The sequence below is a fragment of the Acomys russatus genome, chromosome 6, assembly GCF_903995435.1.
Source record: "Acomys russatus chromosome 6, mAcoRus1.1, whole genome shotgun sequence".
Taxonomy (NCBI): Eukaryota; Metazoa; Chordata; class Mammalia; order Rodentia; family Muridae; genus Acomys; species Acomys russatus.
Genome location: NC_067142.1, coordinates 87145922 through 87153219, shown reverse-complemented (window position 1 = coordinate 87153219; position 7298 = coordinate 87145922).

The following is a 7298-nucleotide window of genomic DNA, read 5'->3' as shown; positions in this document are numbered from 1 at the left end:
AGAGAAAGAAAAAGGCTGCTGGCCTGGTGCTGTTGATGCAGTGTGAAGAGAAGAAGTCAGTGATGTCCTGAAATGAAGGTGGACTTGCCCCCAAGGAATGAAAACCCTAACCAGCAGGAAGCAGCTAAAGAGAGCCACGCCCTCTCCCCACTAACCTTCCTGCTCTCCTACCTGGTGTTGGGGTGTTGGGAAGGATTGGAGTGGAGAAGGAAGAGATAGGGGAAACCAAAACTAAATTATATTTTAAAAACAACTCCAACAGGAAAGTGTCCTCTTCCCACGTCTTTTCACCTCCCAGCATTCCATACTCTTCATCTTGCTGAGTCGCTAGGACTCTCTTGTTGAAGAAAATGTCTCCTTATATAGATTTTATGTCCAATAAACATCAAGATTCTCATTGAGGGGCTCAAGAGAGTCCTTAGCAGTTAAGAACACACATTGCTCTTCCAGAGGACCCAAAATTTGTTCCCAGTTCTCATGTTGGGCAGCACACACTTGCCTATAGCTCCTGCTCCAGGAGATCTGATGGCCCCTGGGGCATCTGCTGTGGACACCTGCACTCATGTGTATATACCCACACACAGATACAAAAACACATAAATATAGTTTTAAACAATAAAAACATGTTCTTAAAAAGAAACGGAGGGTCTCATTGCCATACCAAAGCAGTTGAAAGTTACCCCAAAGTCAGCCCCTCCACTGTGATTCTTTTTAATATTACTATTACTATTATTATTATTATTATTATTATTATTATTATTATTATTATTATTATTGTTTGATTTTTTTTTGAGACAAGACTTCTCTGTGTAGCCTTGGCAGTACTGGACTCACTTTGTAGACGAGACTGGCCTCGAACTCACAGAGACCCACCTGCCTCTGCCTTCCTGAGTGCTGGGATTACAGACATGCACCACTGCACCCAGATACACTGTGATTCTTAATGTCTTCACTGTAGTGATTTTCATTTGGGGTCGATCTAGAGCACATACCCACGAAGGCCAGCCATTAACTTACCAAACTTTCTAGAATGCCTGCTCCGTGCTGGGTGCTGTAGGGGACATAGAAGGCCATCCAGAAGTCCCTGTGGTCCTGATAGGTTCATTTTTACAGATGTCAGGGGTGGAGCCCTTAGGTTCAGTCTCCTGGAATTTTCAGAAGGCAGGTGCCCTGGCAGTGACTGGCTTAGATATCTCCTCCTCAGAAGATGAGACTGAAGGAAGATGGGGAGAGAAGGCTGTGCCTGGCACACTGTCATGGCCCTAGAAGACTCTGGACACACACTTATTGGCCTCCCAACCAAAGAAAGGGAGCTGCCTTTACCACCCAGCTCAGAACTTTGGAGACATTGGAAAGAGGCTAGTGGCTGGCCAGAAGCCAACCTCCCAAGGAAATGATATGCCTCTCTCAGGCCACTAGAGGGCAGTGCAGCTCACCAGGAGGAGGGATGAACCAGGATGAAGCCATGATGAAGCCCCCAAGGCAAGCTTTCCTGGAGGAGGGGGCGCCATTGCTGACACCCTTCTGTCTAATGTGACTCCGATAACATACTGCTGGGAGCATGCTGAGATCTGCTGCCTATTTTCTCACAAAAGGAAAGGAAGATTTCTGAGATTTAGACTCCTCCCCGGCATTTCAGCTGAGAACCTTGCTCAGGGGACAGACTCTAAGTCCCCCCAGAACCAAACCCAGGTTGATTCCACAGCTGTCTACAGTGTTATGGTAAATCTGGGGGAGTAACTCTCCCACCGTCATCCCATCCACCCACACCCCAGGTCATTCCGTTTTCTGTATGTCCATTCCCAAGAGGACTAAAGAAAAACAGGATGGAAGCCCAGGCTGGATCAGACTCCATAAATAATCATGATAAAGTCTGAATGAGGCATGCTATCTCCACGGCCATAAACTGCCCGCCGCCACCACTAACTACAACAGCAGCAGCAGCAACAACAACACCACACAACAACAACACACACACACTCACTCACTCACGTTTCAAGGTCACTCACAGAAGAGTCATCGATCCTTCCTCCATTCCCTTCGGAGCTCCAGCTGCGAATATGGAAATCAGTGCTACTAGTGGTTTTTACCAAGGAGGGATCACCTCAGCCCCTCACATGGGAACCAGGTCAGGGTGGAATTTATAAGCCCAGAGGCCAGGGTCATTGGGAAAGGCACTCAGGCCACAATGGCAGTAGATCCTTTCAGATCAGGGCCACATGGCACATACCAAGGTGAGGATGGGGGGACACACCCCACCTCACAGATGCACCTCAGTACAGTTTACAACCATCAGCTCACAAAGTGAAGTGGATACTTTATGAATCCTGACAGAAACGGGGAGGGTGGAAGGAAAAAAGGTGAGTGGGAGGAAGAAGAGAAGAGTCTAGCTGAAGCCACCTCAGTAGCCCCACTCAACACTTGGCTCTCTGTAGACTGTGGAGTAATCTGGGAGAATGACAAGAAACTGTTTATGTGATCTTTTGGACACTGTCATAGGCAGCCCTAGTAAGGCCCTACACCCCTCCTCCTTCCCAAGGAGGGGGTGTCAAACATAGAACACTCTAGAAAATGCTCATTCTTGGTTTTCATTTGATCCCTCAGATTCCAGGGTCATGTGGAAATTCTTTCTCCTGGGAGGCTGCTGAAACACAGTCCTTACCCTTCAGAGTGTGCAAGGGGACACCCTGATGCGTTAGGCCAGTGCCATCTCTGCTAGTGCAGAGCTGCAGGAACTCTCATCGTCACAAGGGCCTTTCACATGCCTGCACACACAGCATACTCGGGGGAAGAGACATTCCAGAGCCAGGTCAAGTTAAAATATGAGCCTCTCTCTGGCGGTAGGAACAGTGTGGACCAGGACATTGTGTGAAAAGCCCATCGCAAGCACCTGCGGAGAGGTCTTGCTGTGTAAGACAAATCAATACCAACCTGGCTTGTCTGCATTGATTTGCGCCTGGGTGCCAGCCTGTCCTCCCAAGTGTTGTCATTTGTTTCTCCTTCCTACCACCCTCTTGTCAGACATTCCATTCTCCAGCCTCCAGCCTCAGGTCTCTCCTTCCTCCTTGTTATAGCCCCGCCCCCGCCCCGCCAAGCCCCGCCCCCGCCCCACCCAGCTCAGCCCTGCCCAGCCCCGCCCCCTTCCCACCCTTCTGACTCTGTGGGGCTCCTTCCCACCACAGGACCTTGGCATGTGCTGTGCTTGTCCATCTCACTCTGACTTTCCATGCAGCTGATTCTCCTGTTTCTCCATCGTTTCCCTTTCTTCAGCAGGTCGTTCCCTCCATCACTGTTCCTTCTCCCCTTTCCTGTCCTTAGACCAAATGTAAGAGGAAAATAAGATCTACAGCTGTGAAGACGGAAGCCAGTTCCACAGAGAGGCTTCTAGCCCTGCCGTGTCTCCTGAGAGTCAACAGCTCAGACCTGCTACTGCCCTGGAGGAAGGCTGTTCCTGGATGCACACAGCCCTTCCTTCAGGTCACGCCTCTTCCTCTCTTCCCCTGCTGCCCACTTAGTCCAGACCCTAAGGGGTGGGCTCACACATGTGACTGACCCACATGCTGGGGCGGCAGAAATCCTGGAAGGCCGGTTACAGGGACTGAGTGTAGTTTCACATCCCCAGTCTCAGTTCATAGTCAGCGTGCGATAAATATTTTATGGGATGAGTTTATATGTGCATCCCAGGGAAGACTTTGGAGGGGCCATTTCAGTTCCCATGGAGACAAACTGACCTAAGCCAAACGACCACGCCCACCGTACTGCTTAGTCCCGCCCCCTCCGCTGCCACCCCCACAGGCTCCCGCTGGTTTGTGAGGTGCCTCATCTAGAGAATGAAGCACTGAGTGGGACACGAGGCCAGAAACAGTGCCGAGCTTCTTCCTCGGCAACAGCAGCATGTGCACAGTTCGCCTTTGACTGTGTCTTATTTACCTGTAACAACTCAGAGGTTACAGAGGTACGAGTGAGAATGGCCCCATCGGCTCAGATATTTGGACACTTGGTTCCCAGCTTGTAGCTAGCTCTGTGGTGGGGAGGGAGTGGGTGGGATGGGCAGGGAGACGGGGAGGGGAGGGGAGGAGAGGGGAAGGGGGCTAGGAGGTGTGGGCTTGCTGGAGGAAGAGTGACACAGGAGCTGGGTTTTGAGAACTCTTTCTGCTTTTTACTTGCGGCTGAGCTAATGGCTCTCAACCTCCCGATCCAGCTGCCACCCTGTGACTTGCTGCCATGCTTCCCTGACGTGATGGAATTGTAAACCAAAGTAAACTCCTTCCACTCGCCACTGTTGGTCATGATGTTTTATCACAGCAACAGAAAGGTAGCTGGTTCCAAAGTCTTTCTGTGGGTCCCAGAAACATCCTGAGCCAGGTATGCTGAGCTATCTGGGCAAGAGGACAGAAAATCCAGCCCTCTAAAAGGGCCTCCGCACCTGCCTGTGGGGAACTGTCCTTATTATGTTAAGGTGGGAAGGCCTGCCCACTGAGGGTGGCACCATTCCCTGGGCTAAGATCCTGAATACAAGCGAGACCATGAGCTGATCACAAGCAATTGCCTTTGTCTCCCAGGACTGTAGATGTGTGTGACCAGCCATCTGCTGGCTGGGACTTCCTGCCACGAAGCCTCATGCTCTCAAACTGTGAGCCAGAATAAATGTCCTCTCTCGAGAGCTGCTTTCCCTGGGGATTTTACCCGGGCAGAGGCTGGGGGAGGGTAGTCCATGCGCATAAGCCATGACAAGAAAGCCTGAAACTGTGCAGTACTGTGAAACGAAGCCGGTGTCCGTGGTGTGGCCAGAGCATCGATGGAGGAGAGAGAACCCTTCACAGAAGCCGGTTTGTGCTGGATCCCAGAATGCCTCCCTCAGCACTGGCTAAGGTGCCCAGATTTTATTCCGTACACAAATTTTGGCCCCGGGGTCTTTTGCTGAGATAATTCTAAGATGAACGAAGCTGGATCAGAACAGCGGCTTAGTTTGTTAAAGGCGCTCTAACCAAATACTATACACTGAGTGGCTTCTGAACAGAAGAAAGACACCAGCAGATTCAGCACACACACACACACACACACACACACACACACACACACACACACACACACACACCACCCTGCACAGGTGGAAGGGGCAGGGAAGCATCTCTGAGCTGCCCTGAGAGGGGCACTAGCCCATTCACGAGGGTTCCCTCCTCACAACCTGGCCACCACCCAGAGGCCCTGGACACTGCCACATTGTGGAGTATTTCAATGCAAGAACTTGGGTAGGGGCATAAGTGTTCAGACTGGCATCCAGAGGCTGACCATGGCTGTCGTTGCCGAGAGCTAACCAGGAGTTCTGCCTTCCTTCACACTGTGACTGCAGGAAGCAAGGCCAGTGGTGTCCCGGAGGACAGATGGGAAAGGCAAGGCCGAAGATATTCACTTGACCAAGGCCGCATAGCCAGGCCATGGAAGACTTAGGATGCCAGGCTTTTTCTCCTGGAGGGCCCGTCCTGTCCATATCCCCCAAGTGCCCAGGAGAGAGAAGAAAGCAAGGCACAGGACAGAACAGTCTGGAATAAAGTTGCAGGAGTGGGCAGTGTGCTGGTTACCTTTCCCCAACTCGACACAGGCTAGAGTTGCTTGGGAAAGGGGCCTACAGCCCACTGCCCCGTGCGTATGCATGCAGGACACTCTCTGACTAATGGTAGATGCTTGCAGGCCCAGCCCACTGAGAGTGGAGCCACCTCTGGGTTGGCACCCAGGTGGTCCTAGGATGTAAAAGAAGCAAGCTGAGCGAGCCAAGGCAGAGCAGGCCAGTAAGCAGCTTTCCTTCAGGTCTCTGCCTCAGCTCCAGCTCAAGTTCCCGCCTTTGCTTCCCTCAGTGAGGAATTGTCATCAGGACTGTGATCCAAGTAAACCCTTTCCTCCCCAGGCTGCTTTTGGCCATGATGTCTGTCACAAAGACAGGAAGCAGACTAGAAGAGACCTTGGCAGGCATAACACGGAGACACACGCATATGCTATCTGTTTGCATTTTTGAGCGCAAACACCACGGGGATGCAGAAGGACTGACAGAAGTGGCCATGCCTAGAAACCAGGGTCAGCCCTGAGGGCAGGGGCATGACACCTTTTAATACAGCTCCCACTGTGAGCCCTGGAAATGTTATTTTTGTCAAAGACCACAGTGTGACGCAAATTAGAAGGGATGGGTTAAAAGCTAATTCCGAAAAACACGTGAGAGTGTCTAGGGGCTCCCAGGATCCGCGGGCAGCACAGACATGAAACGGTTTCTGAAGAGCACTGAGAAGTCATTAACCTCGCTAGGAAAACTCCAGGAGAGAAGTGAGGTTGAAGGTAGCTAGAGCATGGCCGCATTCAGGTGAGGATTCCTCACGAAAGCGGTTACAAGACCCGTGAGTGCTCAGCACTGAGACATCAGAGAAGGAGAAAGTAGGATGCAGAAGTCAGAGGCCCCAGGAGCCTGAGGAGGGAAAAGAACACTGGTCAGGATGCAAGGCAGAGAGATGAAAATGAAAAACCTGAGGGAACAGAACACACACATACACACACACACACACACACACCACACACACACACACACCACACACATACACACATACACATATACTCATATACACACACATACACGTACATACACACACATACACACATATACATACACACATACACCCACATACATATACACATATGCACATACACACACACACACACATACACATATACACACACATATACACATACACACATACACATACATACATACATACACACACATACACACACACATACACACACACATACACACACACATACACACACACACACACACACACACACACTAGTTAGGACTCGGGACAGAATGGGGGTTGAGGGTGGAGAGGAGAGGAGTGTCATCAGAGATGGGGACAGAACCAGCTAAGCCTCTCTTCTCCTTAAGAGACAAAGTGATTGGTTCACCAAGCGTCACCACTTCCCAGCAGATGCAGAAACCATTGATGGGCTGGGGAAGGGCCTTTTAGACCACCTAATCCAGTAACTGCTGTGTAAGGGGGAAACTGAGTCAGGCAGTCCCGGACAGCGCCTCTTCTTCTCTGTTTATACTTCAGGGGAAACCCACAACTTGATCTCACATTTCTGTTTTCTGTTTACACACATCAATGCAGACAAAAAAAAAAAAAAAAAAAAAAAAATCTAACACACAGGTGTCCACAAATGCACAGTGTGTAAACAGCCACTCGGGCATCAAAGGGTTCCTTCTGAGCAAAATTTTTTTTTTTTTCTGGATATCGTTTCCCTGGGAGGGA